Raw genomic sequence first — 11914 nt, 5'->3', positions numbered from 1 at the left:
GGCTTAGTCATGCTGGCCACATGACCCAGAAAAACTGTCTGTGGACAAACGCTGGCCCCCTCAGCCAGTAAAGCGAGATGAGCGCCACAACCCCAGAGTCGTTCATGATTGGACTTAACTGTCATTAGTCCTTTACCTTTTGATTATGTTCTATTACGTTATTGTAATTTATTGCTTGTAAGTCGCTCTGTGATTCATTTGAATAAAAAGCAGCATAGAAATATAATCAATGAAAAATCAAAACAAACTGGACTTTTAGTGCGGCAGCATATTCCCTTTGGAATTTGTTTACAATGACTGGGCAGGCATCTACAATATTCACATTTAGGCACTTCCTTTAAAACTCACCTTTTAATCTAGGGTTACCCCAGTCTAACAATATCTGGAAAGCCACAAGTTCACCATCCTTGAATTAAAAAATAACAAATAATTTGACCAGCCAGACTGCCCTGTATTATCTATTCTGACTGACAGCAGCTTTTCAGGTTTTAGAGAGGGGTCTTTAATGTCACCTGTTACCAAACACTACCAGAGATTGAACACGGGACCTTCTGCATGTAAAATGCTTGCCCTACCTGAGCTATCATCCCTCTAGCACGTAGATTTGATATGTTGAGAAGGCTATAGGGAAAGCTACTGAGACACAGAAGTTTATCTGAGTTCCATGTGGCTGTCTCTTTCTGTGGCTTACCACTTACCGCATATAAGATGGAGTAGAGATGGCTAACAGCTACAGTCGTACCTTGGTTCTTGAACAGAATCCGTTCCGGAAGTCTGTTTGACTTCTAAAAATGTTCTAAAACCAAGGCACAGCTTCCAATTGGCTGCAGGAGCTTCCTGCACTCAATGAGAAGCCGCAGAAGCCATGTCGGACGTTCAGCTTTCAAAAAACGTTCACAAACTGGAGCACTCACTTCCAGGTTCAAGTCACAAGGCAGAACCAAGGTATGACTGCACTTTGAAGAAGAAAACATGAGCCAGAAAAGAGATGAATGGTTGGAGTTTAGTAGCCAAATGCATAAGGAAGAAATTAGAATTTCAGGACAGGGAATATATTTCATGTATTTATAGAGTTAAACTAGTTTTTTTGATCACAGACAGGAATGTGGGGTGTTTATTAAACATTTTAGTATCTAAGAAAAGGAATGGTAAATAATTTGTCCTTTTAATAATCCACTCACAAATTATTTATCTGTGTATAGTATGAATAGTGCTACATGCACCCCAATCTCCAAGCAGCAATAAACTGCTGACGTTCCAGTGCTATACCTTGGGATTAGTTTTCTTGGAACCCTTTGATGTCTTTAGGATATATGATTTTATATAAAACCTGAGCATAGGATGGAGAGGCTCACAGCATTAACACGCCAGAAGATATTGCCTCCCCATTCGGTTTCCAGGGAAGGCCCAAACTCAGCACAGAGTAGACATGTTTCCATCTCCCCAGCTTCCAGCATCATCAGCAAAAATCACCCACACAATGTGCTTGCGCTCCCTCTCTCTCTCTCTCTCTCTCTCTCACACACACACACACACACACACACATGGCCTGTTATTCTCCATCCTAGAATGGCATGGCATCCAGCCAGATGAGTGGGAAAAGGCTCACCCGTTTGTCTCTATAGCAACCTCTTAGGACATATAAATGACAATACTTAATTGGCTAGCCAAGGCCATATCCTTAGCAAAACAACAACAACAAAACACCAAGCCTGACTGGTTCAGTGGGTTTTTCTCTCATAGATTCTAACCCTTACATACACAGGATCAAAGGTTTGAAAAAGATCCCCAAGCCTAGCTTAAGACTAATTTTAGTGTTAATGTTTGTATTTAATAGACTGTACAAAGATGTCATAATAATAGCATACAAAATAGCATACAAAAATACAAACTATTAGTCTTAGATTGTATTTTTGTATGCTATGTTTTATTCTATTATTATGACATCTTTGTACAGTCTATTAAATACAAACATTAACACATGTTGTGTATAATATTTAAGAATGAAGCAATTTACAAAAAAGAAATAAAAAGGAGGAGAGATGAGAAACTGCTGCATTGCAGTTTATCTCAAAAGGAGAGAGAGAGAGAGAGTTTCCCAAATATCTGCCAGGCCAATGTTTATGTATCTTATATGTCTTATAAACCTATAGGCTTGTTGCTGTCCTGCCATCTTTGTCACTGTCCTGCTACTACTGTCCTTCATCAGCTGTTATTAGGTAGATCTGGAAATGAAAAGAGGGTTGCATGGCAAATCTGTGACCAATACAAATCAGTACCCAGCTCAGTTTGGATGAACCAATGAAGGACAGCAAAGGAAGAGGCAGTATGTGGTGAAGAAAACCAGTTCCTAAACATTCAAGTGAACATGGCCAGTAGTTCACATGTACATCGTGTACTCTTCCCGTGTGCTTCATTGTACATTATGTACACACTCCATTTTTTTTCTCCCTTACAGCCCCCATGCCTTCCAGCAAGCTGAGTAATCTATATTTCTGATAAGCAGAGTGTGTGATTTTTATCTTGATAGTCTTCTCTTTGAAATATGAAATCTTGTGCAACCCTTAAGGTTTTCATGTTTCATTTGATCTTCTCAAATCTAAGAAACGTTTTCTTTTTCTACAATGTGAAAAAAGCACCCGCAAAATGTGTACTACAGATAAAATCCTCCCTTCAGGACTGAGCAATTTAAGAAGAGCAATTGCATCACTGCTGTAATTTTAAAAAATCTGATTTTCCTCTGGAGTTTGAAACAAAAGTTCTAAGTAAAGTTTGAATGAGGTGTGTCTGCGGTCTTGGAAATCAGAGACAATTTGTTTTTCAGATGTAAAGTAAAAGGTATATAGATATATAATGGTAACTGCTTCAGAATGTGACCAGTTATTGTTTATTCTCCAGTTTTGTTGCTTCTGAGTAGGCATGGTTAGGCTTGCACTACAATGCATTAACTATTCACAAATATTTGGAAGATATTTAAAGTATTGAAATATGTTCTTGTAAGTCTAAGTAGTAGATACCTAAGGTATCTAAGCCTATACACATTTACCTCAGAATAAGTCCCATTCAACTCAGTCAGGTTTACTGCAGAGTAGATTTCCCTGCAAATTTGCATCAGATTTCCTTGCTATGCTACTAGTACTACAACTACTGTAATTGCTAATTTACATTTTAAATTGTTGTTCATTCATCATAAATTGGCAACTGATCAGCTAGATATCAAGGGAAGAATATGAGCCTAAATGTTTGTAGCATGTATGCCAAAGATGCCATTATAAAGTAAGATATGCAGCCCAAGTCTGTGCATATTTCTATTCAGAAGTAAGCCATGAGGCTTATGCTGCACAGGATTGCAGCCTTAGTGGCATTGCCTAATAATTAGATGCTAGTACATGAAGTTCAGAATCACTTGTTAAATTGCTGAAGACCTTTTCCTTCTGCCAGGCCTGTAGGTAATGACCACTCCCCACATCAAATGAAGGGTGCCTTTTGCATGGTTGTGCGCAGCCCCCTGGATCCCAGTGCGGCTCCCAGTAGTACGGGCTGGCTTCGCCCTCCCCAGACTGGATACCTGAAGGTCTCCGCCTACCTCAGCCATTTGCCCAATCCCACCTGGGGAGGCGTTGCCAGGGGATCAGACAGGTAGGGGGAGGGACCACCCTGCCCACACAACAGAAGGTAAACCATACCTGCGAAGCATCAGTTGGCTCCAGAGCTTCTCCCACCCTGCCCTCCCTCAGTTAAGCCTTCTTTTGCAGGTTAACCTTTTCTCCACAGGTACATGGGCGCTGCTACATCATTTAAAAAACTGAAATCTCATTGATTAGCTGCTTGGCAGGAAAGGGGAAGTGTTGGGGGAGATTAATGGAAGCTCCCCCTCTGTTCATTTTGATGAACAGCTGATCATCAAAATTTCAGGTTTGAAAGACAAGTTAATCCATACATGTACACACAACTCCAGCTATTGTAGAAGGGGAGAGAGGGAAGGTTGGGGGCAGTTGGTTTGAATGATATATTTGAGACCCCTCCAAGCCTGTGGTTTCATAGCTGTAAGATGAAAGAATGCAGTAAAAGAAACTGCTGAAATGGTCAAACCAGTCTTTAAGTTAATGACCATGGCTGAGACTGGTAAGCATCCTTTTTACATGTTAAAAGAGTTGGTACAGATGTGTTGCCATAACAACAACTAGCTAGTAGTGCTTCCCAAGCCATGGCTTTGAGGACTTCTCTCAAAACCTAATGGGGAAGCAAGATCTGTTGGGATGTTAATGCTGTAAGCCCTTCCATCTTATGCAAACTTTATCAAAATGACACCTCTGTCTCCTAGCAGCCTTCATTCCAAGGAAACTGAAACTGAGGCAAGCTGTAGCAACCTGAAGTCTCACATCACCCAGAGATTTGGGGGCGCGTAACAATATATGTGTCCCAGCTGCTCGAGACACACTTTTTTATAACAGCAAACACTAAGCTGTGCTAGGGCAGCTGCATAAGGTATGGAGTGGCTCTGCATTCAGGTTTCTTGAGGCTTTTTACAGCTGTTTTAGCATCTCTAAACAATTTCATATTAGTGTATCATCAGGATTGTTTCTCCTCATCTGAAATTTCTATAGTAAAAATCCATCTATTTTGGCAATACTTGGGATTATTTGTCATTGGTTTTGTTGTTGTTGCAGTTTCCAAATCAAATTACTTTCTTTTGGAATGCAGCTTGTTGACTCTTTCAAGTGTTGGAGCTGGTTCACACATTTTTCTCATCAGAATCTAATCTGGCAGTTCTTTCGGAAGCCTATATCTAACTGCACCGACCACGTTAATTAATATGCTTCAAATGTTAATATTGAAATGCGCTGGCACGCTCAAATATGAAGCACACGAGCATATAGCATTTCAAATTTCAATCTTGTTCCATTTTTCTTTTGGATCAATTTGTTTCTAGGGAGATTAGAAATTAAATAGTAAAAGCAAGTATTATAATAAATAATAATAATCTAAATGTACAAGACTCCAGCATTCGTTCCTTTCAGATCAACATAAAGATGCACAGCTCCTGTTGGTTGGCATCTTTAGCATCACAATTACAGGTTTTTCTCACCTCTCCTTCTGGAGGAAAATCATGAGAGCAGGGATAGGGAATCTATGACCTTTCTGATGTTGTTGGACTCCAACTCCCATCAGCCCCAACCTGCATAGCCAATGGTCAGGAGTTCTGGGAGCTGGAGTCCAACAACAACTGGAGGACCATAGGATTCCTATCCCTGGCCTAGTGGAACCTGGGCGGCTTCACCACCTGCCAGAGGGCAGACCCTGCATCCCAACATAACTCTAAATTTTGTGTTCTTTTGTGGATTTTTATTGTAAGCTGGAGGATAATCATAGCTGAAAACTGGGATACAAATATAAGAAATACGTAAACAGGAATGTCTCACCAGAGAAGTGCCATTTGATCAATTCACACAGCACGTAGCAGATGTGTTTGCCAAATGTTTGCATGGTGAGCACGATAGCTACAGAAAGGAAGGCATGTATCAGGGGACATTTAATGAATATCTGCTAAATATCCCCACGTGGTTGCAGGCAAACAACTTCTCTTCACATTTTGTGGACCTTCCCAGGTGACACAAAGTGGACGCATAGTACAATATTGCATGAAGTGTGAAGGAGGAAGGCACAGAGATCAGAGGTAATGTTCCCAGATCCTTCCCTTAAAGGACTTCAAGGCACCAGACTGAAGCCTGAGACTCTGGTGAAATGCTGTCAGTGTAGACAGAACTGGAGTAGATCAACTAATGGTAGGTCTCTGAGAAAGGAATCAGCACACATCCATCAGAGTCAGATTTTCAGCTCTTGAGAGAAATATGCTTGCTTCATTTCATTTTTAAGCATTCTGGGGAAAGTTTCTTGTTCTTATTCAAAGCATTTGCAAAGCAGGATGACAGAAACTAGAACAGGTAAGCCAGAGTGGCCTCTTTCTTCTCTTTACTGTGGAGCAACAGCACACTCTGGAGGTTCTTCTTGAAAGTTCAAGGTACTTGTTATTCATCCTTAGTCTCTCAAAATTATCTTCCCCATTGGTGAGACTACCATTTCAATTTCAATGATAGTCATTCTTTCTAAGCTTTATGCAGATCTCTGTCTTCTTTTGTTCTTTTTGGGTGGCATGTGATTGAGCAGGTGCAGGACAGGGCAGCCATTGCTTTCTACACTGAGTTGATCAGGGTTCAACGTAGCACAAATTTATGCAGTAGGCTTTCATGGCAGAAATGCCATGGGCTGTATTTTGCTATTCTCTCAATTTCTAATGGTGCCTTTACATGCAATCTATTCTTCTGTGATCCACCCTGTCTGTCTATACATCTGTCTATCATCTTTTCTTCCTTTTCTGCAACAATATTCCCCCCACCCCAGAGACAGGACCTTCCACATGACAGGAACAGTGATGATGTGTTAATTCGGAACATGTTTGCTGCCCTTCCAGAAATGCTCCCTGTCGCCTTCCTTCTGATGTTCCCAAGCTAGAACTTCCTGTGGTCTCCTTGTCGGATTGCGTCAATAGCACTGCATCACATTAGCCACATGGCTGACAAATGCGGCAAGCATCGCATGACCGCAGGACTGCAGGGATCTGAGCAGAAGACATTGTGCTCTGTGAAAAACTTGCTGAACTTGGGGGAACCATTCACTCCGGTAATAAAGATGCTATAACATTCCAGATGGTAGACCTTAGTTCCTTGTGGTATCAAACCATTGCAATGAAATGGCACTCCTATGCAATTGTGCAGGACAAGCCCAGTGGATGAGGAACTCTACACGTATTATTGCTTGGTCTTATGTTCAGCTCTATCAACAATTGTAGCACATCATTCATTAACCCTTTCTTTAACTGCAATTCCAAGAAAAACCAGCCATTTAAAAATGCATGTGCAATACTCCATCCCAGGCTTCCTCAAACTCAGCCCTCCAGATGTTTTGAGGCTACAATTCCCATCATCTTTGACCTCTGGTCCTGCTAGCTAGGGATCATGGGACTTGTAGGCCAAAAACATCTGGAGGGCCGAGTTTCGGGAAGCCTGCTCCATCCAAAAGGCATTTCTTGGCTCTAGCATGGAGCAACCATCTTGACCAGAAGTAAACATGCCAGGTGTCAGAGAAGCGAGGGATGTAGACTTTAGCAGATGTCTATCCACATACCATCCAAGGTACAGGAGGACCATGGAAGACTGAACCAGTAGGATGATGGCAATGGGAGCAATTGCAAAAGGCACCCAAGGCTCTGAGTGCATCCAAGGGGACCAACCACATACTACATCATGTTGACGGGAATATACCATTGGGAGAGGAGCACACATTACACCTGCACTGAGGGATCTTCACTGGCTGTCAGTATGCTACCAGGCCAGGCTTAAAGTTTAACAACTTGGGACCCGGGTACCTGAGAGATCACTTTCCCTTTATGTACCAGCGCCATCACTCCAGCTGTCAGTGTCTTGTGGTGACGTGTGCTGTAAGGTCTCTGCTGTGGTGACATGGAGCAGAGCTTTGAGTGCACCATCTCTAGTATTGTGGAACATCCTTTGGTGGATAATAGACAGGGCTGACCTTCTGGGGATTTTGGCACCTATTGAAGAAAATTTTTATTCCATCAAATCTCCCAGAAAGATCATTCTGGCCTGGTAATTTTGATAGGTTCCCCCCTTTGGTTAGTAACATATTGTATTGTGTTGATATATTTAATTGTGATGACTTTGAGGATCTCTTTGCATATATAGCTATAAATTAATTCTAAATAAAGAATAGTTCCAGGTATCTGGTATGCCAAGGCCACAGCTGTATCGAAAGAAAGCACTTCACATCACAGCACTATGGAATTCATTCCCACAAAAAACAGTGATGGCCATCGACTTGGCTTTAAAGAGTGATTAGACAGGTTCACTGATGAGAATGCTCTTGATGCCTGTGTTCTACCTCGACTGTTAGAGACAGCATGCCTCTGAGTACCATTTACCAGGAATCACAGAGGGACGCTCTTATGCTCACATCCTGCTTTTGGCTTCGATAGGCAACTGGTTTGCCACTGTGAGAACAGGATGCTGGATTAGATGGGTCTTTGGCCTAATCCAGCAGGGCTCTTCTTATGCTCTTATGTGTCCTATGAGCATCCTAGGAGTCAGACGTAAGATACTGCCTTTCTGGAGGGCTCTATCTTCTCACATCGTTTCATGACATTGATGATATTTGCTGCAAGAAAAGCAAGCAGAGGAAAGCAAGAAGAAGCACCAACTGCCCATACACTGTTCAGCCAGATTCAAAGTTCTAGCGTTAATTAACAAGGTCTCTTAGACGCTTGGTTAGAGGATACTTTAAGAACTACCTGATTCCTTATATCTTGGCCTGATCACTGAGATCCACAGGGGAGTCACTGTTAGTGGTCCCCCATGGCTCAGATGTATGGTTCAGTTCCACCAGGAGTTTTGTGGAATTTTGTGGACTTCCTTTCCCAGCTGAGATCAGACAGCCACCCTATCTGATTAATGTTCAGCGCCTACCGAATACTACTTCTTCTACTTCTTCTTCTTCTTCTTCTTCTTCTTCTTCTTCTTCTTCTTCTTCTTCTTCTTCTTCTTCTTCCAGCATGCATTTAAAGCAGGTATCCTCAAACTCGCCCCCCCCAGATGTTTTTGGCCTACAACTCCCATGATCCCTAGCTAGCAATTCCAGTGGTCAGGGATGATGGGAATTGTAGTCTCAAAACTTCTGGAGGGCTGAGTTTGTGGAAGCCTGATTTAAAGGGATCCCTGAACATATATTTACATTTTAAACTGTTTTTATCTGTATTGCATGTATTGAGCTTGATGCACACCCCTTAGAAACAATTATAATCAAGCAGTATATAAATTGTTTAAAAATAAAAAAGGCATGGGCGTTTACTACATGGAAATGGCCTTCTAAGCCATTGCACATGCTTTATATGCAGCACCAATAATTAAAAGCAGTATTAAAGCAATACAGAGTTGAACAGAACGGAATGTTGGCATGGAAAGTGATGTCATGTAGAACAGAACATTAAAATTATTTAAGCGCAGGCACTTATTCTTTCTTACATGCACATCAATCTGTGCCCTTCAGTGAAAAAGAACTGAGAAGTCTTCATGATCAAAAGCTCCAGATGCATATCAGAGAGCAACAAGAAGCTTTAAATAAGGGTAACAAGCTATAAAATCTATAGTCATAGGGAATACTAGTTGTGGGTGGAGTTTGAATTAAGAAAATAGAATTCTGATGTTTTTTGCAAAGTAATTCAAGTTTGGAGAATTTTCTAGAGAATCGCCCTCTCCAATTAATTAGGACTGCCATGCTCTGTAATGACCAAAGGCCAATGCAAGAATGTAAATTTTCTTCTCAAGGGACTCATTTGCTGAAGGAATTATCTATTTCCTCCTGGATTTTTGCAAAAGCCACAGAAGACGCAGACTTGCGTGCCTTCAGCCCAAGGCCTTGAGAATGGGCTGAGGGAGGTGGGACACTCTGCACTAGTGTCCACTTGGGCAGGCAAACCCTGTAATTTAAGGTCAATGCCGGTGCCATTTGGAGAGGAGCTCACATTTCCTTAACTGCAAACAGCAAGCTCAGAGTGTAATTACAGGATTAAAGGCGTGTTTTGGAGTCAAAACGCATGATTTTGAAGCAAAGGTTACACTTTCAGTCTGCTTTCTAAGGCACATTCAGCCTGGTTTAACCCTGTCGGTGCTGTCAAAGGAGATATTTCATACGCTTTCCAGTAAGTGTATCAGGAGCAATGTTCATTTACAGTGTAATAAGTGATATCAAAGGACAGGCAAGCATTTATCTCACAGACACACACAGCGTCATTAGATGAACATGAGCAGGGAGTTGTGATGGGTTATGGCACCCTGGCATGTGTCTACTGTTAGCTTGCTGTACACTATCCTGCATTCCACTTACAAAAGCTGTGAATGTAAGGCAAACACCCTTGCCACAGAAAGTGTGAAGCAGACAACTGCCCCTTTGCTGGAAATAAGGCTAGTCATTTTAAGGCAGGTCTGTCCAACTTGTGACTTACCAAGCTGACTGCGGTGCCTATTGCCATATATAATGATCAATTTGATGACCCCCATATTTGTAGTCCCAGGCAAGCAGGAAAACCGGGATTTTTATAGAGCCACTATTGGCCCTCATGTTGTCTTCAGGGCCACCAGAAGGTCCCATGCAACCTAGATGCGGTGCCTTGGATTTAGGATCCACAGCATCTAGGTTGCATGGGGCCTTCTGGTGACCTTGAAGATGACTGGGGGGGGGGGTAAATACTTTGGGAGATAAGTCCCCATGTGCAGAACACTACTCGGGAGCTAGCCATGTCTACCCAAAGAGCTGTCCAAGGAAACTTGAAGGCAACCACTGTTTGAAGAGCTGTCCATTCCATCCTAAGAATGGAGAGAAGGAGTCTGCAAGTGGCCCATCAACAGTGACTACAACAGCTTACTGACCACAGTGTTCCCCACTACCATGAAATATTTATATTTAAATGACAGCAGTTCTTTCTAAAATTGAGGATATATTCGGATATGCATATTTTATGCTTATCTGTGTCTGCTTTTGTCCTTTTTTGCTTACTGATGCATTGCCTCTGAAGCATAAGCAACCACCCTAGATATTCCTGCTGGTGGGAGGAGAGGTGATTTGCACCAATTAGCCTTCCTCCTTGCAGCCTCCCGTGCCCTGGAACTCTGGTCTAGATTGTTGAGAACCCTCTGGAACACTGTGGGAGATGGTGCTGGCATCGTTGGGTGGAATATTCCAGAAGGTCCAGTCAGGAAGTCCATGGACTGTGTTAAGTTATGAGATGAGTACAGAGAGCATGGCTGATTAAAAGTCTAGCCTTGCTCATCTTGATCTTGCTTCACTCATTCAAGTAGAAAATGTGAAAAGGGATTTGGCGTGCATTCCTTTAAACCTCCCCTCACTCAGATCAGACAGACAAGCACACATCTGCCTAGTCAGCACTTTTAAGTAGGAGACCTAAAGAGACATGAAATATACCTGCAACAAAAGGCCAGGGGAAACAAGATTTCAGGTTCTGCCATGTCTGGGCAAAAACAGCAGTAATGGGTTTAACCTCTTGATTGATTCTCTGATAAAGTTGTGCCTCACACTGATAGCTGGAGGGGGAAAGCTGAGTTGTCCTCTTCTTCCTCGGAGCTTCTGTGATTTCAACAGCTTCAAGATAGGCAGACATTAAATAAGCAAAGTTTTCCCCATCTAAGGAATCTGGTTTCCCTCCCACCCCCTCTTCTTGGGTAACTGTTCAAAGGCACAAGAGGCCTGTTAGATCAGGCTTCCTCAACCTTGGCCCTCCAGATGTTTTGTGACTACAATTCCTATCATCCCTGACCACTGGTCCTGCTAGCTAGGGATCATGGGAGTTGTAGGCCAAAAACACCTGGAGGGCTGAGGTTGAGGAAGCCTGTGTTAGATGGTCATCCAGTTATTTGAGAAGATCTTCCTATCAGCTTCCAAATGCAGCCCAAATATTCTGGATAACCTCACCTGAGTGGCTGGCATCACCTCGGTGAGCGCCCTGGGCTACAACAGTATGCCTCACACTTGGGCAGGTGTTCCATACAAACTGAAGCACATGCCTTTCCTATAGCAAGTAACTGGTGCAAAAAATGGAGGAGAGGGGTAAAACACTGAGCCACCGATCTGTTATGGTTATTTTAAATATAAAACCTATCTTCTTTGCATCTTGAGGTAGCTTATACAATATTAATGAGGAAACAGGGGTGATGGAGATTGAGGGATTGAAATTATACCTGTTATCTGTTTTGTATGTATGTTTATCTTATTGTCATCTATGTTTTCTTTTTTTCTTCTTTTTTTGTTGTTTTTATGTTATATAATT

Source organism: Podarcis gaigeae, assembly GCF_964106915.1.
Source record: "Podarcis gaigeae genome assembly, chromosome: 1".
NCBI lineage: Eukaryota > Metazoa > Chordata > Lepidosauria > Squamata > Lacertidae > Podarcis > Podarcis gaigeae.
This window is presented reverse-complemented; position numbering follows the sequence as displayed.